General features: G+C 44.1%; 1 protein-coding gene and 1 long non-coding RNA gene across 3 annotated transcripts in view; one reads left to right on the forward strand and one right to left on the reverse strand.

The window, feature by feature from the left end:
* Positions 1-24,919, forward strand: part of Shisa9 (shisa family member 9) — a 310,464-nt gene that overhangs the window by 137,659 nt on the left and 147,886 nt on the right. The gene's annotated exons all lie outside the window — the stretch shown is intronic.
* Positions 16,270-18,239, reverse strand: LOC113456306. The gene is made up of 3 exons (XR_003377123.1): positions 18,151-18,239; positions 17,275-17,429; positions 16,270-16,978 (listed from the first exon to the last, which is right to left on the reverse strand). It is a non-coding gene; the product is annotated as an uncharacterized LOC113456306 (long non-coding RNA).

Consider the following 24,919-nt stretch of genomic DNA (forward strand, 5'->3'; position numbering starts at 1 on the left):
GCGTGGCAATAACGAGTATGAGGTTCATTTTTCCTCCCCAAATGAGGAACAGTTGGTGAACGAGGAAGGCACAACCCTGCACACCTGTTCCTCTGCACTGACCGCCAAGGGCAGAAGCCCTATTGAGTAGGAGGCGGGGAAAAGGCTGCTCCGCAGGCTTGGGACCTGAAGGCTCCTAGCTGTGGGCCTGCCCCCCAGTTTCCTAAGTGACAGAGAGGCAAACTGTCCCTGTGTGCAGCACACCTCTCCACCCCGTCTCACCTGGCACCACTTGGTCTTTGCTGGGGAACTCTGATGACTCCCTGACAGGCTTCTCTAATTCTCTCCTGCTCTTCCTGTGAACGACAGCCCTTCTGTGCTGCCCTTCAAATGCTGATCACTCCCTGTCTTCACTCCTCTTCATGCCACCTCACTGCCCTGGGGGAGATCCGCCTGCCTCTCCCTGCTGTGCCCTGCAAGCGGGTGACTCTGCCTGCTGTCTTCCCCTCTGGTTCCTCTCTGGCACTCTGCCTCGAATCCTCATTCTAATTACATTGGCCTCGTTTTTGGCTCCCAAACTTACAGTGCTCCCCTCCACCTCAGGATCTGTGGATGTACCATCACAACAATGTCATTCTTTCAGTGTCTGCATGGCTATCTTTATGTCCTGCTTTATCAGTCTGTCTCTTTTGCATCTGCTTAATTTTTCATAACATTGATCATATCCCAGATGATCTCATTCATTTGTACATCTCCGTGATAATGACTTGACTTCCTCATTAAAATATAAACCCCAAGAGAACAAGCCTATGCTCTCCATTGCTCTGTGTGATACATAGAATATCATGGCAGAATTTTCAAATTAAGAAATACTGAAAAGCTACTCAGGAAGCCTGTTCCTTTTCCTTACAGTACTCTGAAGAGTGGATTTGTGAGTGTGTGTGTGTGTGTGTGTGTGTGTGTGTGTGTAGTGTAGTGTCTAATCTAAGTTTCCTGTTATTTTATTATGCTGGGGATGGAATCCAGGGTTTAGTGCATGCTAGCTGATGTTCCACCACTGACCTACATTTGGAGACTAACACATGCTTTTTGTAGACTCCTGAACAAATATTACTTGTCTTATGTTGCCCTGATGAGCACTCCAAGTCTTTTCTGAGGTCAGCCTGAGTTTGCTGGCACTAAAATGAGATACAGTCCTAAATCTTTCTTCCTCCAGCAGGAAACACACATTCTGTAACCTGAGTACTAGCAACTGCCTTGGGCCCAAAGCTCTCCTCGATCTCCCGGCCCTGTCATCTAGAGTTGTGAGTTCCCCTCCAGGTCTCAGCTCTGTGTCCATCATGAGAGCCTCGCTATCCACACCGACTAAAGCTGTCTGGTCCTCAAATCCCTTTCCGTGTCATCCCCTGGGATACATCACTCAGGGACACCAAACCTGGTTTCTTTTGCCCCCGTTTTTCCCAGCCATGAAACCCAAAGCTTCCGGATTTCTCTCCTCTGTGCCCCCTTTTGCCCTTCCTTATTCAGCGTCCCTCAACACACATGGCAAGAATATCTCATTTCTCCTTGTCTCACACTTCACAGATGAGGCCAGTGATGCTTAAATCCCAAATAAGAAAGAAGAGACAGTGCATGCTCATGGGACTTCACAGCCCCAACCCAGGATCTGTAACATCCCTCTGAATGTCTACCTGAGGGGAGGGACCCTAAAGGATTTCTTCCTGGACCCTGCATTTCCCGCTTTGTGAATGCACTCACCTACATGGTACTCATAGATAACTTGTGAATAGGAAGGGCTTGGACTCTGCATTTCCCGCTTTGTGAATGTGGTCACCTAAGTGGTACTCATAGATAACTTGTGACTAGGAAAGGCTTGGACCTACAGGCCTGGATTTGGATCCTACCCTGCCCCTTACTGCTGGGTGACTCCGGGGAAGTTATTGAACTTCTCTGGTCCTTGGTTTGTTTTCTCACCAAAATGAGGATGATGATGATGTGTGTGTATGTAGCGTGTGTATGTGTATGGTGTGTGTATGCCTGTGTGTGTATGTGGTGTGTGCATGCCTGTGTATATGTGTGTATATGTGATATGTGTATGTGTATGGTGTGTGCATGCCTGTGTGTGTATGTGGTGTGTGTATGTGTATGGTGTGTGCATGCCTGTGTGTATGGTGTGTGTATGTGTGTGTGTGTGTGTATAGGCAGGTAGAAGCCAAAAGTCAACTTTAGATGTTGTTCATCTCACACTATCCACTTTGGGGCTTTTTTTTTTTTTCCTGCGACAGGGTTTCTCACTGGTCTGCAGCTTACCAAGTAGGTTAGGTTGGCTGGCCAGCGGTTCCCAGGAATCTTCCTATCTCCACCTCCCCAGTGTTGGGGTTCCAGAAGCTCACTACACCTTTCCAGCACTGAGGTTCCAGATGTGCTCTCCATCCATCCAGCACTGGGGTTCCAGATGTACCTCCCTCCACCCAGCATTGGGTTCCAGATGTGTACTCCACTTCACCAGCACTTGGGTTCAGATGTACACCCCACCCACCAAGCACTGGGGTTCCAGATGCGCACTCCATCCACCAAGCACTGGGGCTCCAGATGCGCACTTCATCCACCCAGCACTGGGGTTCCAGATGTGCATTCCATCCACCCAGTACTGGGGCTCCAGATGTGCACTCCATCCACCAAGCACTGGGGTTCCAGATGCGCACTCCACCCACCCAGCACTGGGGTTCCAGATGTTCACTCCATCCACCCAGTGCTGGTGTTCCAGGTGTGCGCTCCACCCACCAAGCACTGTGGTTCCAGATGTGCACCCCATCCACCCCACCCTGGTATTCCAGATGTGAACTCCACCTTCCCAGTACTGGGGTTCTAAATGTGCACTCCATCTACTCAGTGCCGGGGTTCCAGATGTGCACTCCACATGCCCAGCACTGGGGTTCCAGATGTGCACTTCACCTTCCAAGCACTGGGTTCCAGATGTGTGCCACCATATTTAGCTTTTTCACCTGAGTTCTAGGGATGGAATTCAAGGTCTTCATGATTGTGTTGCAAGTGCCTAACGATTGCCACCTCCCTAGCCCTTGTCACGATGATTGGACTGCTAATTGGTAGCCCAGACTGGCCTTGAACTTAAGATTCTCTTACTTATGCCTCCTAAGTGTGAGGATGGTAGGTGTACCCGTCCTGGTTTGGCTGCCAAATGATTGTTTAATGAAGCAAATGATTATATATGCCTACTAAGAGCAGGCCATGTGGCAGGAAGTAGTTATATATGCCTATTAAGAGCAGGCCTTGTGGCAGGGAGTGAAATAAACATGCACCTTACAATTTGGGGCTGATAACTGTTTTGAAAATGAAGCTTACTATTGCTTTGTAAAGACAGGACTCAAGGAGTGTGGCGGTGTGTGTGTGTGTGTGTGTGTGTGTGTGTGTGTGTGCTCAGGCCTGAAGTTTAAGGCAAACGCAGCCAAATTAAGAAGCCAAGAATGATTGATAAGGTGAGGGGATCCCTGACTGTGTGGAAGCAGCTGTCATTTCCTGCCTGTGAGGGATGGCTGTCACTATGGTTGGTCCCAGTATGCATCAGGGCTAACAGGTGACCGATAACTCTAACCTTTATTGTAATGTTTTCTCTAGGTTTTACAAGTTCCAATTACAGTTAAAGCCAAAGATATTGATGTTGGTTCTCAGCCTTCTCCATTTCAAAAGCAGTGGGAGTTTTCAGGGTGGCATTTTGTGTGCCTTGGGGAAGCAAGGGCACATATTTCATGGGCCAGTCTACATGGTGGTGCACGAGACAAAGCCTGTGATATTGGGCGAGATGACTAAATGAGGGTGGGAACACAGCAGACCTCAGCCTCAGCTTCCTGAGACAAAGCCTGTGATTGGGCGAGATGACTAAATGAGGGTGGGAACACAGCAGACCTCAGCCTCAGCTTCCTGACCTTCTAAATGGAAGAAGAGTGCACTCTGCCCCATTGTAGGCATTCAAAAGGCTGTCCCCGGAGGGATGAAAGTTTAAAAATGCATTTAAGACCAAAGGGTGGTCCATGTAGAAACGTCAAGGCAATGGCCTCTTGTGTACAAGCACTGACTAGATACTGTCCTAGAGTCTTACGTATCTCACACGGTAGTGTCTACCAGGACTACATATCTCCCACGGTGTCTACCAGGACTACATATCTCACACGGTGTCTACCAGGACTACATATCTCACACGGTGTCTACCACGATTACATATCTCATGGAGTATCTCCAGGAGGCAGGATTGCCGGCCCTGTTTGCAGTGTAGATGGTTGGTTCTGAATTCCGTGGCGAGTGGCAGTGTAAGGGTTCATCCTCTTCTCCTTTATACACAATTTCTGCTTTTTTGAGACAGTGTTTTATGTAACCTCGACTGTCTTCAGACTCACAATGTAGCTCAGGTTGGACTGGCCTCTTGGTGTTCCTCCTCCTCCCTAGTAGTGAAATTACACAATGACCCACTATGCCTGGTGCAATCACGGGCTTTTCAACCAAGCATTCTGTTTCCAGAGCCTGCCTACACACACACAGTCTCTCCCCTTTTGTTTAGTTTAAATAGTGAGGAATAATTGTCTAGGAATAAGACCCACATGAAGAACAACTGTGCACTCAGGAATACTCATTGGATATCTACTGTGTACCCTGCTCCATTGTAAATGCTGGGGTTACAATGGCTAATGGCAAATCTCCCACAGAGCTTTGGCCTGCAGGTGATAAGTCAGTACACAGACACAAGCCAGATAATTCCAGACCCAGATAAACACTGTGATGGAAATAGAGAGTTGCCAGGGAGCTCCCACGTGTTTGCCCCCTGCAGAAGGCTGTCTCCTGCCTGGAAATGATAAGCTCAGTTGTGTCACTTTTAGGAATCCCACCCAAATTTGAAGATGGTCAGGCTTGTGGAGTCAGACCTCTGCACGAGGGTGCAGAGCAAGATTTACTATAGATTGTTGTTTGCATAATTCTGTGACTGGGGGGCAGGGAGGCAGCCTCTGAGTACCATTGGAGTTCATTAGTAGGCCACGTATGCAGCAGAGCAAGGACATCACTGGGGACCGTGGTCATATGCAAAGCAGATTTCTTTTTATATATTTTTCAGTGATACGTTTTTTACAATGTGTGTGTGTGTACATGCTCACATACTCACATGTGTGCACATGTGTCCTGGTGTATAGGGGCAGATCTGAGAACACTTGTCAAAGTCAGTTTTGTCCTTCCGCACAGAAGTGTATTGAACTCACATTGTTGGGCTTGGTGGCAAGCACCTTTGCCAGCTCACAGCCCACGGCAGGCATTTGTGCTCCCTCGCTTCTTCTTGAGGGGAGGAAAGTTTTTCTCTGTGACTGTGTATTTGCTGCACAGCCTTATTGCATCCAACCATAAACCAATTAAAAAATGGAGTACAGACCTAAACAGAGAACTCTCAACAGAGGAATGTAAAATGGCTGAAAGACACTTAAGGAAATGTTCAACATCCTTAGTCATCAGAGAAATGCAAATCAAAACAACTCTGAGATTCCTTACACCTGTATTAAAGGCCAAGATCAAAAACACTGTTGACAACTTATGCTGGAGAGGTTGTGGAGAAAAGGAAACACTTCTGCATTGCTGGTGGGAGTGCAAGCTGGTATAACCCCTTTGGATGTCAGTGTGGCGATTCCTCAGAAAATTAGGAAACAACCTTCCTCAAGACCCAGTAATATCACTTTTGGGTATATATCCAAAAAATGCTCAATCATGCCACAAGGACATGTACTCAACTATGTTCATAGCAGCTTTGTTTGTCATAGCCAGAACCTAGAAACAACCTAAATGCCTCTCGACTGAAGAATGGATAAGGAAAATGTGGTACACAATGGAGCACTACACAGGAGAAAAAACTAACGACATCTTGAATTTTGCAGGAAAATGGATGGAGCTAGAAAATATCATTTTGAGTGAGGTAACCCAGACACAGAAAGACAATTATCACATGTACTCACTCATAGGTGGTTTTTAAACATAAAGCAAAGAAAACCAGCCTACAAACCACAATCCCAGAGAACTTAGACAACAATGTAGACACTAAGAGAGACTTATATAGATATAATCTACATGGGAAGTAGAAAGTAAAAAAAGACAAGATCTCCTGAGTAAATTGGGAGCATAGGGTCTTTGGGGGAGGGCTGAAGGGGGAAGAGGAAAGGCAAAGAAGGGAGCAGAGAAAAATGTAGAGCTCAACAAAAATAAATAAAAAATATAGACTTCTTAAGAATATCTCTATAAAAAGAGTCTGTGAGACCAGCTTCAGATTCTCTAAGGCCAACAAAAGTTATTTCCATTGCTTTTAAATAAGAGGCCGTTCGGCCACAGAACCCAGCCTTTCTGAGCACAGAGCTGTGGCTGATGGAAGGGCTGTGTGATGCAGGGGAAGCCATAGGCATCTTGGGAGATCCAGGATGATAGAGCTATGACTCCATATCTTCAGCTCTCTTTTCTCAGTTTTCAGAAAACACGGCTTGGAGTGGGTCCAAAGAACCTATTGTCACACAGGAAGCTGGCCAACACTCCCAGTGAAGGCGTTTCACTAAAGGCATGTCTTTCTACTGCCTGCTGTCTAAAACACGCCACGGCTCATCACTTAAACAGAGCAGGCTAAACCCTTCCCACGATGTATGATCTGGTTCTTGTCTGTTTGACCTCCCAGCTATCCTGGCTCTCCTGTCCAGCCACTGTGAGCTTCATTAATTCTCGCGTTATGTGTCTCATCACTTTTATCTCCCCTTTACCTCCAAGACGTGGATGACGTCATTTCCTCTGTCAGAACCGTGAGCCCAGGTTTGCCAGGTTTGTTTCCTCACGTGCTTCCAGCTTCAGGGCAACCTCACTCTATTATGTCTGTCCAGAATTCTAGGTGAGAGTTCCCTATGATGGTCATAGGGAAGAGACCCAGGGAAGGACGAGCAGTCACCATGGCAGCCGAGTGCAGCTCTGTCCAGTGACCTGCTTTGGTATCTCTTAGAAAGGTAACCAAAGGAGCCTGGCAACTTCCTCTGCAAGGCCCTCCTTTCCCTGTCTTTGGGAACCAGTTATTTCTATCTCCCTGTGTCTTCCTCAGAACCTCCATCAATCCCTCTTGGCCCCTCTGTCTACCATGGTAAGAAGGGGTTAGGTCATTCTTGTTCATGGCCATGAGGCTGCTTGTCATATCCTTAGCTCACAGTGTCCTCTCCATGATGAATAAACATCAGAAAAGTTCTGAAAATCTTTTAGCACAGGGCAGGGCCTCTAGCTGTAGCTTCTAATGCTGAACCACATTTAGTCACAGACTAAGGCTAATTTTCCATTTATTTTTTAATAGGTTTTCTTAGCAACAAAAGGGAGTTGTCAGTTTATCTGCTTGCTTTGTGTTGTGCCAAAAGCCTTTGTGAGGTCCGCAGACCCAGGGTCTAGGGACTGTTGTTTGATGGTGGCTTTCTAGAGGATGTCTAGGAATTTGCTGGCATGACGATTTTTGCCCTGCAGAAAAAAATCATACATGCAGAAAGTTCCCAATAGGGCCATCTGGGAAAAGTGACGTCATACATGCAGAAAGTTCCCAATAGGGCCATCTGGGAAAAGTGACAAGAAATAAATGCTTATCCAGAGCCCCATGGGACCAGCACTTGAGCCACAGTCTTTACATCTGTTGACTCATTTGGTGCTCACACAAATCCTGTGGGATTAATACGTTTCATGATATTGAATAATAAATTGTTCAAGTTTACCAACTAGTCATTGTGTCCGAGGCCTCATGGTGACTACTTGGAGCCTGCTATCTTATGGGAATGATTACTCTCTTCTTGTTAGTGTCCCTTTGTGGACAGAAGCTCTGTATCACAAATGTTAAAAACATTCCGAGGTTTATGTATGTGAAGTTTGGAGCAGCATTTTGTCACTGTAATAAAACACTTGAGACAAAAACAGAAGGGGAAGGTTTATTTCGTCTCATGGTTTCAGAAGGTTTAGTCCCTGGTCCCTGGCCCTGTTGGTTTGGTTACTAAGGTAGTGCAGTCCATTGCTGCAAAAACAGAAGGCTGCTTACCTCCCAGCAGCCTGGAAGGCCAGGAGTGGGAGGGGCCAGCGCCTAATGTCCCTTTGAGTGCATGTCCCCGTGGCTGTTAAAGGTCCTACCATCTCTCCACAGCTTCATCAGCTTGGGACAAGCCTTCAACGTATGGCATTTGGGGACATTCAGGATCCAAACCATGCTATGCAGTGCCCAGTAGTTGAGCTGGGCTTTTCTCTGATGGTTCCAGAGGCTGCAGTTTTAAGGTAGCATTTATTACCGAATAACTAATTTCGTATTTGTTTCCCTCTCTGTTGAATGGCAAGTCTCACATGTGGCATGAGGTTGAATCTCAGTCTGGGTCATTGGCACCTCTCATCACGACGGGAAGACAGGACATGACTGGCACCGAAGATCAATCCAGGCATCTCCAGAGCCGACAATGGCTAGTGAGGCCCCAAGACCCTGGCAAAGCTTATGGAATCCAGCTTTAAAACAGCTACATGTGTGAGTCCATGCATGTGTGTGTGCAGCCAGTGCCACACAGCACATGTGTAGGTCAGAAGACAGCTGTGGAGAATCGGTTTTCTCCTCTCAGTATTCATGTCCTGGGAGGAAATTCAGGTCACCAGGCTTGGCAACAAGCACCTTTACCTGGTGTGCCATCTTGCCTGCCCCCACTTGTAACACTAAAAATACCACAATTATTTCATGGGTTAAAGAATACAGAGAAGAGACATTCTGTGCTAAGACAAGCTTTGGGATTTAAAAGAATCTCACAGTGGTTAGAAGTCGTGGGCTCTAACGGATTGAAAATGGTCTTTCCTCAAGTCATGGGTCAACTATTCAAGTGTGTTCATATTCATTTTATATGCCAGTTTACTTCATCACTAATTTGCATTCATACACAACATAATGAGCTGTATTACAAAATTTCAATTCACGTGTATCTTGTCTTTTGATCTCACTCTATCCTCTACTGCCCCTCTCCTCCCTCCTGCTGGCCTCCCTCTTCTTCCCAATGGTCCCCCCTCTGCTCTCAAGTCATTTCCCAATGGTCCCCCCTCTGCTCTCAAGTCATTTCCCAAAAGTCTAGAGTCATGTTTGAAAGAAAGCATCTGATATTTATCTTTCTGGGCTTCACTTATGTAACTTACCATGGCCATCACTACGACCATGCATCTTTCTGCAAATGACATGATCTTACTCTTCTTAATGGTTGAGTAGTTATGCATATTGAAAATACATCACCTTTTTCATCTGCTATCTGTTGGTGAGCATACAGGCTGATTCTGTAACATGGCTACTGTGAACAGTGCTGCAGACAAGGCTTGTTCTATTTGTTCTATTAGGGCTTGGATTCCTTTGCTTATAGAGCTAGGTGTAATAGCTGGGTGTTAATCTAGTTAACTAAAGTCACTCACTTAATATTTGATTTCTTCTAATGCTAATTGAGTTTGTCATGGAGCCTATTAAACACTTTGGTTATTCAGACAATATTTTGGTCTAATGTCTGGTGTGGTGGATTATCAAAAGGAATGAATACTCAGTTGAAATTTCATTCTTATTTTAGATACAGCAGGTACTAGCCAGGAATTAATGATGAATCTAAATACATAAGCATCATTCTGATTGTGTGTGTATGTGCATGTGTCTTGACTTTCAAGCTTAATCTTGGCATTTGCCAAGGTAGATACCTAAAAGTCATGGAAGTCATTCCTCACCCATGAGTGAGAAAACAACAGGGAAATAGAAGTGTCTCAGTGGGAGAAACAGGGACACAGGGTACTAGCGGATGAGAAGGACCAAAACTTATTATAGACTTATATGAAACTGTTAAAGGAATACAAAATAATGAAATGGAACAACATGAATGAGTGTGACCAAACTGTTGTAGAGTAGAAGAAGCACACTCGGGCCCAGTTAGCAGCTTTCACCCTGGCAGGTCAGCTACCATCTTTGAAATCTGACTATTTCCATCTATAAAATAGGCAGGTTGACCAGATGATTTCACGTTCTTTTTCTGATTGTTTACTCAACACCCAACCGTGTGCTCACAGTAGGCAATAATTTCTTTGCTTCTTTGTGCTGATTTGAAATGAGGATGTGTCAGAAAATGACGTAGTTTGGCTTTGCTCCTCACACTCTGGGGAGGAATGTTTTCTTGGTTGTTTCCATGCACTTTTATTGGTCATAGTGAGGGGGACACAATAGTGGGTCTGGATGCTTGCATTGTCACTGAGACATTGACAAATCTTGACAGCATGCTTTTCTTCTCTATCTGTGCATAAATCTTCTCTGTAAAATGGAGAAAATTAGGCAAAAATACCTGAAAGGATAATGAGCCCTTCTTAACTTCCTGCTGCTTTTTTTCCCTTAGGGCTGTGTAGTCAAAATATCCCAGCATCATCTTCCATCACTTTGAGGACGTTTTTTGGCCACATGATCCTCATATCACATGATTCTCAAATTAGAGAGGATATCATGGGCCAGAGCCTGCCTAGGACCCCAGACCATGTATTTTTCCTCCAACATTTTCTTCTCATTTGTTTCGTGCTTATCTCTGTCAGTCTTTAAGAGTTGAAGTTGTAGGATCAAAAACCCATTGCCATTGTTCTTGAGTTCTCAGTAGTCCTCATTGTCCGCTATGTTCAGCGAGTCTGGTTTTATCCCAGGCTTTTTCAGATCCAGGCCAGCTGGCCTTGGTGAGTTCCCAATAGAACATCCCCATTGTCTCAGTGTGTGGGTGCACCCCTCGTGGTCCTGAGTTCCTTGCTTGTGCTCTCTCTCCTTCTGCTCCTGATTTGGACCTTGAGATTTCTGTCCGGTGCTCCAATGTGGGTCTCTGTCTCTGTCTCCTTTGTGGGAGCCTAGGCAGTTTGGATGCTCACCTTACTAGACCTGGATGGAGGTGGGTGGTCCTTGAACTTTCCACAAGGCAGGGAACCCTGATTGCTGTTTGGGCTGACAAGGGAGGGGGACTTGATTGGGGGAGGGGGAGGGAAATGGGAGGCGGTGGCGGGGAAGAGACAGAAATCTTTAATAAATAAATAAATTAAAACATTAAAAAAAGAGTAAAACAACCCCTTCCCCAAAGAGTGAAGTTGTATATTTTATCCCAAAAGAAAACAATACCTTGAATTCATCCTAAGGTAATAATCTTATAGATCAGAACTTCAAAGTCATTCTTAGTTATTTGGTGAGCTCAAGTTAGGCTGGGTTTCAAAAGACTCCCAAACACAAGCAAGCAAGCAAAGAAGCAAATAAACAGGGATAGATAAGAACATGGACACTGAGGCAAGAAAATGTGGAGCTGAATTTAGTTTGGGCATCAGTAGCAGTTCAAAGCTAGCCTGAGCTACACGGTGAGACTCTGAGTCAAAAATAGGCCATGGATTTGAAGGAGGTCAGGCAGGGGCTTCAGGGAGGGCTTGGAGAGAGGAAAGAGTTTGAAGAAATGACTCAATTAAGCTATGATCTGAAAAATAAACAAACAATGTATTAAAATTGAACTTCACAAAAAGATTTGGGACCTCAACGCCCCACTCTCATCACTGAACCTGTCTGCCAAACAGAAATTTAACAGAGAAATAAGGGAACTAACGGATGTTATGGCTCAAATTGACTTAAAAGACATCTATAGAACATTTTATTCAAACATAAAAGAATATACCTTCTTTTCAGAACCTCATGGAACCTTCTCAAAAATTGACTACATACTACAAAGCAAACCTCAACAGATACAAAAAAGTTGGAATAACCCTGAGTATCCTATCAGATCATCATGGCTTAAAGTTAGAATTCAACAGCAACACAAATTTTAGAAAGTCCCCAAACACATGGAAATTAAACAGTGCCCACCTGAATCTCCAATGAGTCAAGGAATAAATGAGGAAAGAAATTAAAGAATTCCTAAAATTCAATGAAAATGATCACACAGCATACCCAAATTTATGGGACACAAGGAAAACAGAGCTAAGAGGGACGTTCATAGCACTAAATACCTTCATAAAGAAGCTGGAAACAGTCCACACTAGTGAGTTAACAAAACACCTGAAAGTTCTTGAACTAAAAGAAGCAAACTCACCCAGGAGAGCTAGATAACAAGAAATAATCAAATTGAGAGCAGAAATCAACAAAATAGAAACAAAGAAAACAATACAAAAAATAAATGAGACAAGGAGTTGGTTCTTTGAGAAAATCAACAAAATAGAAAAACCATGGCCAAACTATTCATAAGGTAAAGAGAGAATATCCAAATTAACAAAATCATAAATGAAAAAGGGGTCATAAAAACAGACATGAAGGAAATCTTGAGAATCATCAGGTCATACTTCAAAAACCTGCACTCACAAAATTGGAAGACTTAAGGGAAATGAACAATTTTATGGATAAATATCACTTACCAAAATTAAATCAAGACTGGATAAGCAAATTAAATAGACCTATAACCACTAAAGAAATAGAAACAATCATCAAAAGTCTCCCAACCAGAAAAAAGCCCAGAACTGATGGTCTCAGTACAGAATTCTACAAAATTTTCAAAAAAGAACTAATACCAATACTCCTCAAATTATTCCACACAATAGAAATAGAAGCAACCTTGACAAAGTCTTCTTATGAGACTACAGTTACCCTGAGACACAAACCATACAAAGACTCTCCTAGAAAGAGAATTACAGACCGTGAACATTGATGCAAAAATAGTCAATAAAATACTGGCAAACTGAATCCAAGAACACATTAGAAAAAATCATTTATGATGTCCAAATATGCTTCATCCAAGAGGTACAGGGATAGTAAAACCTATGAAAATCTGGCAATTTAATCTACCATATAAACAAACTGAAAGAAAAAAAAACACATTATCATCTCATTAGATGTTGAAAAAGCTTTCAACTAAATTCAACACCCCTTCATGATAAAAGTTCTGGAAAGATCAGGGATACAAGGCATATTGATAAAGTAATATATAGCAAGCCAATATCAAATTAAATGGAGAGAAACTCAACGTGATGCCACTGAAATCAGGAACAAGACAAGGCTGTCTACTCTCCCCATATCTGTTCAATATAGAACTTGAGGTTCTAGCTAGAGCAATATGACAACAAAAGGAGATCAAGGGATACAAATCAGAAAAGAAGAAGTCAAACACTCACTGTTTGCTGATATGATAGTTTATATGAGTGTCCCTAAAAATTCCACCAGGGAACTTCTACAGCTAATAAACAGCTGCAATAATGTAGCAGGATACAAGATTAACTCAAAAAAATCAGTAGCCCTCCTTATACAGATGATAAATGGGTTGAGAAAGAATTCAGAGAAATTCATAATAGCCACAAATAGCATAAAATATCTTGCAATAACTCTAACCAAACAAGTGGAAGACTTGTATGACAAGAACTTTAAAACTTTGAAGAAAAATGTTGAAGAAGACATCAGGAAATGGAAAGATCTCCCATGCTCTTGGGTATGTAGAACTAACATATTAAAAATGGCAATCTTACCAAAAGCAATATACAGATTCAATGCAATACCTGTCAAAATCCCAGCAAAATTCTTCACAGATCTTGAAAGAACAAGAGTCAACTTCATATGGAAAAGCAAAAATCCCAGGATAGCCAAAACAATCCTGTATAGCAAAGGAACTTCTGGGGCACCAGAGTCCATGACTTCACACTCTACTATAGAACTACAGTGCTGAAAACATCCTGGTATTGGCATAAGTACAGACAGGAGGACCAATGGGACCGAATTGAAGATGCTGATATCAATCCACACACCTAGGAACATCTGATTTCTGACAAAAAAGCAAAAATATAAAATGCGAGAAAGAAAGCATATTCAACAAATGATGCTGGCATAACTGGATATCAACATGTAGAAGAATGAAAATAGGCCCATACCCGTATCTGTCACCATGCACAAAACTCAAATCCAAATGGATCAAAGACCTCAACATAAAACCAACCACACTGAAGCTCATAGAAGAGAAAATGGAAGCACACTTGAATATATTTGCACAGGAAAACACTTTCTAAATATAACTTCAGTAACACAGACACCAAGAGAAACACTTAATAAATGGGACCTTCTGAAACTGAGAAGCTTCTGTAAAGCAAAGGACATGGTCAATAAGACAAACAGCAGCTTAAAGATTGGGGAAAGATCTTTATCAACCCCACATCAGACAGAAGTCTGATCTCCAAAATATATAAAGACCTTAAGAAATTTGATATCAAAAAACAAATAATTTAATAAAAAATGGGGTACAGACCTAAACAGAGAACTTTCAGCAGACGAATTTCAAATGGCTGAAAGATACGTAGAGAAATGTTTAACATCCTTAGCCATTAGAAAAATGCAAATAAAAATAACTGTGAGATTCCATCTTATACCTCTCAGAATTGCCAAGATCAAAAACACTAATGACAGCTTATGCTGGAGAGGATATGGGGTAAGAAGAATGCTTCTCTGTTGCTAGAGGGAGTGCAAACTTGTACAGCCACTTTGGAAATCAGTATGACAATTTCTCAGAACATTAGGAAACAATCTACCTCAAGACCCAGCAATACCACTGTTTTGTGTGTACCCTAAGGATGCTCAATCTTTCCACAAGGGCATGTGCTCAACTATGTTCCTAGCAGCATTTTTTTTGTAATAGAAATAACCTAGATGCCCCTCAACCAAAGAATTGTTAAAGAAGATGTGGTGTATTTACACAATGGAGTACTAAACAGAGGTTAAAAAAATAATGACATCTTGAAATTTGCAGGCAAATGGATGGATCTAGAAAAAAAAAATCCATATTGAGTAAGGTAACCCAGACCCCGAAAGATAAATATAGTATGTACTTACTCATAAGTGGCTTCTAGGATAACTCAAAGAAGAAAATTACCTACAGTCCACAACCCTGGACAACTTAGACAACAAAGAGGACCCTAAGATAGACTTACATGGATCTACATAGGTAGGAAAAAAAAGATCTCCTGAGTAAATTGGGAGTGTGGTGGTCACAGGAGAGTGTAGAAGTGAAGGGGAAGGAAGGGAGGGAAGCAGAGAAAAATGTATAGCTCAATAAAAGCAATTAAAAACAAAGCAACAAAACATAAACAAAAAAGATTTGGAAAAATAATAATTCTTTTCGGTTATCAAAAATAAAACACTCTCCCAAAAACTCAAACCAGATTAGATAAGACCAAACCAAAGTAAACCCAGCTAAAATATGAAGGTCCTGTTAAATAATAATTATTGTTTCCTATTTTTTCTTTTGGTTTTTCGAGATCCCCTGTCTCTACCTCCAAAGTGCTAGGATTAAAGGTGTGCACCACAAACTGTCCAGTCCCCAATTGCTTTTTTTATTGTGTTCTTGTCTTGGTTACTATTATATTGCCAAGACAAAATTCAATGACCAAGGCAACTTATAGAGGAAACAGTTAGTTGGGGGCTTGCTTACATTTTCAGAGGTCAGTTCATGACCATCATGGTGGGAGCACGGCAGCAGCAGGCAGCATGGTGCAGGAGCGGGAGCTGAGACCTTACACCTCATCTACAAGCTGCAGTAGAGACAGTAAGACTGGGCCTGGCATGGGCTATTGAAACTTCAAAGCCCATTCCCAGGGACACGCCTCCTCCAAGACCATACCTCATGATCCTTCCCAAACCGTTCATATGAGCCTATGGGAGTCATTCTGATTCAAACCACCATATTTCCATTTATATTCTCTTTATTTCACTATTAATTTGTTTGAAATAGCTTGCCCTATATAAAAATTGTCACTTCTATGCAATTGAAAAAAACCACCAAACAACTCTGCCATTGTGATAACTAATATTGTGAATAATGTTGCTGTGTTTGGAGGTGATGGAGAGATGAACACAGGCATTCTGATAAGTAGCAAAATGTCAAAGCATCTTGTGATACACTATTATATATAGTATACTATATGTACATATAATATACATTTAACTTTTCCATCTGTTTATATAATCTATAGCTTTATGTGTGTGTGTGTGTGCACATGTGTGTGCATGAAGATACATATGTGAGAGTGTGGAATTATATGTAGAAGCCAGGGGACAATCTCACTGTTGTTCCTCAGGCTCTGTACACTACCCCTATTTTTTTTTTTTGGTACAGACTATCTCCTTGTTGGAATTCACTATACGAATAATAAGTCCAAGGAATCATCCTGTCTCCACCTCTCCAGAGCTGGAGGTACCAGGAGGAGCTCCACCTCTCCAGAGCTGGAGATACCTTGACTTTTAAAAAATTTCATGTAAATTCTGGAGGTCAAACACAGGTTCCCATGCTTGTATGACAAGTCTTTTACCAACCAAGCTGTAGTCTCATTATATATATATATAATTAATACATATAATGTATACAATTAATAACTATATTATATATATATTAATAATTCAGCAATTCAGATAATGATCTCAGAACCTAAAAATGGGTAAATCAGGGCATAGGGAAGTCACCTGAATAAGCCATAAATTAATTAGAACTCAGTCCTACTGGTAATGCCTAAGCTGTTTTTGGTGTGACATCCTGTCTCCTAAAGATTTATCAAGAGAATCTCAAGGTCAAGTATTCATTCACATTGATCCTGTTGGCTCTGGGTAACAGCATGAGCTGAGGGTTTGCCTCACCTCATGCCAGCTCTGTGGCTCTGGACCTCAGTTTTGTTGTGTGAAAAATGGGGGTTACAACCAGTTCCCCTCTGAGAGGACCACTTGAAGACTGAGAGAGGGTGCTTCCACAGCTTGCTAAGAGTGTGAGATGGGGCACGATGGCCTCTGCTTGGTGAGGTGCTGCGTTCAGTTTGGGGTTCAGGAAACACCAACTCTAACAGTCCTTTCCTTGTCCACTTGATTTCAGGTTAGTTTTCTTTTCCTTTTTCATTTGTTTGAGTTTACAGCAGTTTGTTGTCATGAACACCAATTCTGAAATGGGAAGGGAGATTTAGGCAAACAAGTAAATGAAGAGGAATGAACATTGGAAACCATCTGTATTTTTAAAGGTTAAGGCCACCTTAAATTCCAACCCAACATACCCCCAAACAGAGCACATATATCTTTTATGTTTTCAAAGCATTTGAAAGAATTTAAAACTTGTCAATGCAAGTCATAGGTCCTTGTGAGGGGACTAAGGGAACACAACTCGGCCACATGGGATGGAACCCCTCAGTCTCTGTGAATCCATCTGTGGCATGGAGAGAAGGCAGCAACATAGTGCCCACCTGCAAGTTAGCGTCTGATCTCCAAAGAATGTGACGCTTCCCCCAGTGATCCGGAACTTTTCTCCTGCCCTTTCCTGCATGTATTTCCAAGGCTGGAGATGAGACGGCTCTTCTGACATAGCTCTGGTTGAACATGGTATTTGAGCTCTGTCGTTCTAAAGATCATGAAAGACGATGTGTAAGAAAAGGCTGGGATACTGCACAAAGCATCAGGCATCCTCTAGCGCCAGCTTTGCAAAATGACCAGTAGGAGACTTCACTCTTGTTCCCTCCTGGGTGGATGGGGAACGAATCAACCATGTCTCTTTGATTTTCATGGCTGCCAATTGCTCTGAAATAATCGAGTCTTGAGCTTAATCTTTGGAAGAAATACACCTGATTGACAGATAGACCCTCGTCACATGACTTCAGTGAACTGAGACACACATGCATTTTCAAATCAATCTCTCTCCTCTCTCTGTGCTCACATGAGTGTGTGTGTGTGTGTGTGTGTGTGTGTGTGTGTGTGTGTGTGTGTGTGTGTAGGCAAAGAGGTTACTCTCAGGTGTCCATCTTCCTCAGGCACTACCTCTGATTTTGTGTGGAAGGGTGTCTCACCGATCTGGAATTCACCAGAGATCAACTAAACAGGGAGGTCCAGGGATCCACTATTTCTTCCTCTCCAGAGTTGGGGTTGCAAATGTAGGCCGCCATGGCTTTTGTGATTGATTTCACACAGGTTCTGGGGATTGAACTTGGGTCCTCACGCTTGCACAGCCAGCACTTTACTGGCTGAGCCATCTCTCTGGTCCTGGGTTTGAGAGCCCAGTCTTGGGCAAATAACATTGGTGGCCCTGTCAACAACTCCACCCTGGCCATCAGTTTCTCTCATCTTACCTGGACCGCAAATTTAGGCTTGCAGGAAACACTACTGGAATCAGGCTTTTGGTTCTGACACTGGTCTTGGACCAGTCACGGGATCCTCAGCATTGTCTGTGGAAACGTTGAATGTGGTCCTTTTTTTTTCTTATTTATTTATTTACTTATTTATTAATGATTTCTGTCTCTTCCACGCCACCGCCTCCCATATCTCTCCCCCTCCCCCAAACAACTCCCCCTCTCTCATCAGCCTTAAGAGCAGTCAGGGTTCCCTGCCCTGTGGGGAGTCCAAGGACCTCCCACCTCCTTCCAGGTCTAGTAAGGTGAACATCCAAACAGCCTAGGCTCCCACAAAGCCAGTGCGTGCAGTAGGATCAGAAACCCATTGCCATTGTTCTTGACTTCTCAGCAGTCCTCATTGTCTGCTATGTTCACTGAGTCCGGTTTTATCCCATGCTTTTTCAGACCCAGTCCAGCTGGCTTTGGTGAGTTCCAGAAAGAACATCCCCATTGTCTCAGTGTGTGGGTGCACCCCTCATGGCCCTGAGTTCCTTGCTCGTGCTCTCTCTCCTTCTGCTCCTGATTTGGACCTTGGGGTTGTAGTCTGGTGCTCCAATGTGGGACTCTGTCTCTGTCTCCTTTCATCGCCTGATGAAGGTTTAATATCCAGGAGGATGTCTATATGTTTTTCTTTGGGTTCACCTTCTTATTTAGCTTCTCTAGGATTATGAATTATAGGCTCAATGTCCTTTATTTATGGCTAGAAACCATATATGAGTGAGTACATCCCATGTTCCTCTTTTGGGGTTTGGCTTACCTCACTAGGGCAATACCACTCCTGGGAATATATCCAAGAGATGCCCTATCATACAACAAAAGTATATGCTCTACTATGTTCATAGCAGCATTGTTTGTAATAGCCAGAACCTGGAAACAACCTAGATGCCCTTCAATGGAAGAATGGATGAAGAAAGTATGGAATATATACATATTAGAGTACTACTCAGCAGTAAAAAACAATGACTTCTTGAATTTTGCATGCAAATGGACGGAAATAGAATGTGGTCCTTTTTACCAGAGAGGAAAGACATAGGGTGAAGAGGCATGAATGTTGGGGTTCCTGTCTGAATACAACAGATGCACTCCTGGAACTCAGTGAAAGTTTCTCTGTCCCTTTTCCTTCCACCTTTTTGCATGGCATTGAAGTTCCCCCGGCAGCAAACGGTGACTTCTATTTTAAACTCCCTGATATTTCTGGGAATGAAGGAGGCTTGTAAGTCATTTGAACACGCACAGCCCTGGAAATTCTCGTTGGTGATTCAAGGAGAATGCTTTGGTTTTCTCTCAGAACTTCCTTTTAAAAATAGCTGGTGAATCTGACTGGTTTTCAGGGTAACTGTGGGGTTTTGCTGAAGGGGGCTTGTGAAACTACCCCAAGGATGCCAGACAAGAGGCAGCCCATGAATTTGCTGCCTTGGGAAAGTGACGAGAATAGAGAGGTCTTTCCAGTGTGAGGTCACTCTGGCCTCACCTTCATTTCCGCCTTGAACTGTGTTCTCTGTGTCTGCTTTCTAGCCACACTGACCTCGTTTCTGTGCTTGGAAACATCCACGCTCCCTGCTGCCGCAGGACCTTTGCTCATGCTGCTCCTTAGAGCTTTCATCCATCTTTCTAGCTGAATCCTAGACACCTTCATGGCCCCTCCAAAGCTCAAACAGCCTCTCTGAGAAAATTTCACTCAAAGCTTAAGGCGTTAAGCTGTATCCTGCACTCTCAGAGTGTCTGAGTTCGGACACACATGCACACACACACTAGAGTGACTGGAGTTCACACACACGCATGCACGCACACACTAGAGTGTCAGAGTTCACACACACACACACACACACACACACACACACACACACACACGCCATAGTGTCCACATACTCCTATCAGTGTCTGAGCTCATACCCAGATATACATACATATACCCCAAAGTGTCTGAGTTCATGTACACACATATACATGAACACACTAACACATTTCTGTGTCTGAGTTAACACACATACACATGCATACACATAAACGCACACATCCACAGTGTCTGAGTTCACCCACACACACATGCACACAGACATAAACACACACCAGAATGTCAGAGTTCACACACGTAGATAAACACACATATAATAGCACACACACACCCCAGAATGTCCAAATTCAAATACACAAGCACACACACAGATACACACACAGATACACACACACATACACACATGCATACACCATAGTGTCCAATTTCAGATGCACTCCTCCACACTCACATCAGTGTGTCTGAGTTCACACACACACACACACACACACGCACACATATATACATCAGAGTGAGTTCACACACACATAAGCACACACACCAAAATGTCCAGATACACACACACAGAATGTTCAAGTTTGCATATGCATACATGCATACACACACATGGATACATGACTGTTACACACATAGGAATCCCCTCCCCACAATTGTTCATCTTGATTTCTAACTGGCTTGGACTGAGACGCACTGAGGGTTCAGTAAGCATATTTTTGCATGTGTCTGGGGGAGTTCTCATGAGACTGACTGACAGAAGGCCTGCCCGAGCATGGCTAGACCATACCCAGGTGGAGACTTTGCTAGCCTTATGTCTGTGTCATACTAGTTTATATATCACATGCAGAGCCATGTAAGGTTGCCCCTCTGCTGTTCTGGGATATCTGTGCACCATGTGAAGGTGGATCGCTGTGATTGGTGTAAAAAAAGCTGAACGGCCAATAGCTAGGCACAAGGTATAGGCGGGATTTCCGGGGAGAGAAAGGTAGAGGAGGAAGAATCTAGGCACATGAGGGAAATGCTGGGAACATGGAAGAAGCAGGATGAGTGGTACATGACAGAACATGGACTAATAGAAATGGATTAACTTACGTTATAAGAACTAGTTAGGAGCAAAGCTAAGCTAAAGGCCAGCAGAGCGGTCATCATTAGTAAGAAGTCTCTGTGTCATTGTTTGGGGCTGCCGGCAGAAAACAAAGGCTGTCTGTACTCTAACTATGTATACCTTCAGCTATGGGGATCTCAGCTTAGCAACCAGAGTGTGTCCAGAGAGCAGAGTGGAAGAGGTCACTGGCCCTTTGGTCTAGAGCCATGATTATACCCTCACCCTGCTCTTTTCTGCTGAGCCCCTTGATGCTTCAGCAGAGTCCCACAGAGAGAAGCCCACTAACCCCCTGGGCTGTGTGAATACCCTTCCTGTACTTCTGCATCTCAGGGCCTTAGACCTTGGTGATGCCTACAGGAAAGTTTATCGGTACAATGAGTCATTCTGTTGCACAAAAGCTGAGCAGGACTCTGTGTCCCCTGACATACCGGGCATACTTTTCTATGGAAAAAATAGTTACTTATTGAATGTCACTGTCACAAAATACCTGATTGAAACAACAACACAGAAGGAGGGTTTCATGGTGGCAGGCTCACAGTTTCAAAGGGATCTTAGTTCATTGTGGTGGAAAAGGTAAGGAAGGGCATGTATAGCTTCAGTGGGAACCCAAGATGATGTATTGATCACATGACAGCAGACAGAGGTCCCACCCCTAATGACCTACTTCCACAGCTGGACTGCACCTATTAAAGGTTCCACAGATGTCAGAATGAGTCCAACATGAAGATCCAACATTCAAAACAAGCATGAGCCTGTGGGGAAGTTTAAAAATCAAATCAGAACATCGAGTCACAGAGAAGACACTAGTCTACTGAGGAGCCTACAAAATTAACTTTCTGTTGCTATTTCTCAACCAAGAAATTAAAGAAATATCATTTCTTATGTGCAGGTGAGAGTGTCTGGACAAGCGACTGTCTGTTCTTCATGGCAGCTGACACACCCTTACTAAAAGATGCCTTTGAGGGAGCTTACCCCCTCCCAGACCTCCAGCTCTCTCACGATGCCACAACATGGGGTTCTTACACTGCTAGGGACAGAGATGTGTTTCTCAGCAACACACCTGTCTCCTTCAATAAGAGGATCCTGGTGGGTATGAGCTGGTCATTGGGACCGTGCCTTTGAAGGGTCCATTGGGGACCTCAGCTCTTCCTTCTCTCTTTGCTTCTTGGTCACGCTGAAGTGATCAGTTTTGCTGTACCTTTTTGTATGCGCACACCTTTTTGCACGACTGTGGTTTACAAGGGGGTGAGGTGCCCGGACAGTGCCGGGTGAATGAGTGATGACAGGAAGACTGCAGGCTCTGACCTCATCACGTCAAAGGACCAGTAAGTCAGGGAAAGCAAATATGCAAGTGTCACAGCACGGACATGACAGAACACGTTGGGGCATTCACTTTAATCAAACAGATTTCAGTCATAGGTGAGAAAAGCCCTGTCCAGGTGCAGACAATATACAGTTTGCTCAGAGAAGGCCTAGGGAGTGTCCCTGTTAGCTTTCATTGATCTTGAAAGTTGGGTAGGGGGTTCTAGTTGTCTTTCACTTAGCTTGAGACAGTCTGCTGTTGCCTGAGAAGGGAGTGTCAGTTCATGGATTTTCTGGATCTGGCTGACCTGTGGGCACGTTTGTCAGGGGTTGTCTTGATTGTTAATTGGTACAGGAGGGACTGTGCCGTGTGGGAAGCACCAGTCCCAGGATTGGTAGGTTGGGCCACATAAGAAAGCTAGCTGATCCAGAGCATGTCAGTAATTCAGCAAGCTGCCACGGACTGCGTCCTGGAAGTGGAGCCAATTAACCCTTTCCTGCTCTTGGTTACTTGTTGTAGGAATGTTTATCATGGCGACATAAAGGAAGCTGAGCATGAGCCTCGGGCTAAGAAACAAAAATCTCATTCTCTGAACCCCCAATCACATGATCTCTGTTTGCATCCGCAATGCTAGAATCACGTGTAGACATGAAGGCTAGACATTAGTGTAGGAGGGTGTGCATATCCCAAATTCAGCTAACATGGATTACGGAGGGCAAGGTTGAATAGATAATGGGTAGTCCTGGAACCAGATGGCCTGAGTCTGGGATGTTAGTTAATCACTGCATCGCACTTAAAAGGCCTTTTAGTTTGGGGATGAGAGGCTACTGAGTTATTATGTCCCATGGCTGATGACACCAGGAGCTGTGGGACTGCATGGACATTGGCTTCAGCTGGGAGAGTCCCTTGGCATCACAGAGCAGCGTTCTCTGACTGGACAGGTTAACACCCAATGTTAGTGTGAAGAAGTGGGAAGGGAGACAGAAGGAGGTGTGAGGCAGGGGAATTGTACCGTTTAGTGATGACACCTGAAAGGCTAGCGTGGTTGTGCAGGGCTTCCTCCTCCACCCTGCCACAGCAAGCCCGAGGACTTGATTCAGAACCCAAACCTTATCAGCAGAGTGGGCTGAGCAGTGGTCCCACCCCACCCAGGAGTGGGTTCCACGCAACTGGGGTTCACAGGGCCAGTCTTTCAGTTTGGGGAAGCCACCAGTGAGCTGCCTGCCCAGTGACAAATTTGTGACCTTGAGATCACTCTCAAAAAGGCAAGCAGAGAGATGCTCACAGGATATAGCAACTTCAGGAGGCTCTGTCTCCAGGGTCCCTAATTTCCTGTATCCTAACTACTGGGAAGGTCCTGAAAGTACAGGTTGTTGGGCCTTGTCGCAGCTGCGTAACCAGACTGTGGGAACTCAGAGTCGTCAAGGGCATCTGATACCTCACCCGCCTGGGCTCCGCAGCTCGAACTCAGGGACTCTAAATCGAGGGTGCTCTCAGAGGCACCTGCAGCACCGTTCTTACCCATAAACATGCCAATCTTGCCTCCCGGAGAATCTGACTCAGGAAGGCTAAGAATGGAGCAGGCAGGCCTATGAATTTTAAGTTGAAGAATAAACAAAGGTGTTTCCAGTGACCATAGCAGTCTGGTTCCACCACTGCCTGGGCCTATGCTGCTCAAGTTGGAGGCTGGCCCTCCAACTAAGTCTGTGACCGAGGGAAGCTTGGACAAAGGCATTGTCACTTCTTATGTGGACGCTCTTTCTTAGGCAGGCCTCACTTTGCTGCTCTGTAGGATGTGGACAGGAATGCACACTTGTGGTGTCTTGAGAGGGAAGAGGGGAGGGGTGGAAAGTACCTTGTCCCTCAGGGCCACCGGTTACCTTTTGAATATGAAACGTCTCCCATGGGCTTGTGTGTCTGAACACCTGATCCTCAGCTGCTGCTGGTGTTTTGGGAAGTTGTGGGATTTGGGAAATATAAGGCCCAACTGACAGACATAGGACACTGGCCATATTTCTAAAGGGTTATACGTGTATTACCACCGTGATGGAGAGTAGACAGCCACAAGCTGTTGTTACCACACATCAGATGGTATTGTATATTCATTCTCTGAGTCTCGGTTGCATGACTTAGGGTCCCAATGCTTCTGTCTCCATGAGGACCAAGGAAACTGGCACATAGGACAGGCAGGGCTCAGCTGTCATCCTGCCACTTGGGAGTGTGTTCCGTAAGACATAGTAAACACGAGGGTGATGCTCCAGGCTCTCCACATAGGGCTTGCTGTGGCTGAGTGAGACCTACTAGAGCAGGCTTCTGGAGGCTCTGCATATGCTCCGTGCTACAGTCAGGGATATAAATATGCCTCACACAGCGTTCAAAGAATCATTCTGCAGCCTACACAGATGTCAAAATAATAACGCGGTAATATAGGCAAGGAGGTAGTTCTGATGACTATTCCACATCTGAAGTTATATAATATCTCTCTCTCTCTCTCTCTCTCTCTCTCTCTCTCTCTCTCTCTCTCTCT

The sequence above is a fragment of the Microtus ochrogaster genome, chromosome 7 (genome assembly GCF_000317375.1).
Source record: "Microtus ochrogaster isolate Prairie Vole_2 chromosome 7, MicOch1.0, whole genome shotgun sequence".
Lineage (NCBI taxonomy): Eukaryota > Metazoa > Chordata > Mammalia > Rodentia > Cricetidae > Microtus > Microtus ochrogaster.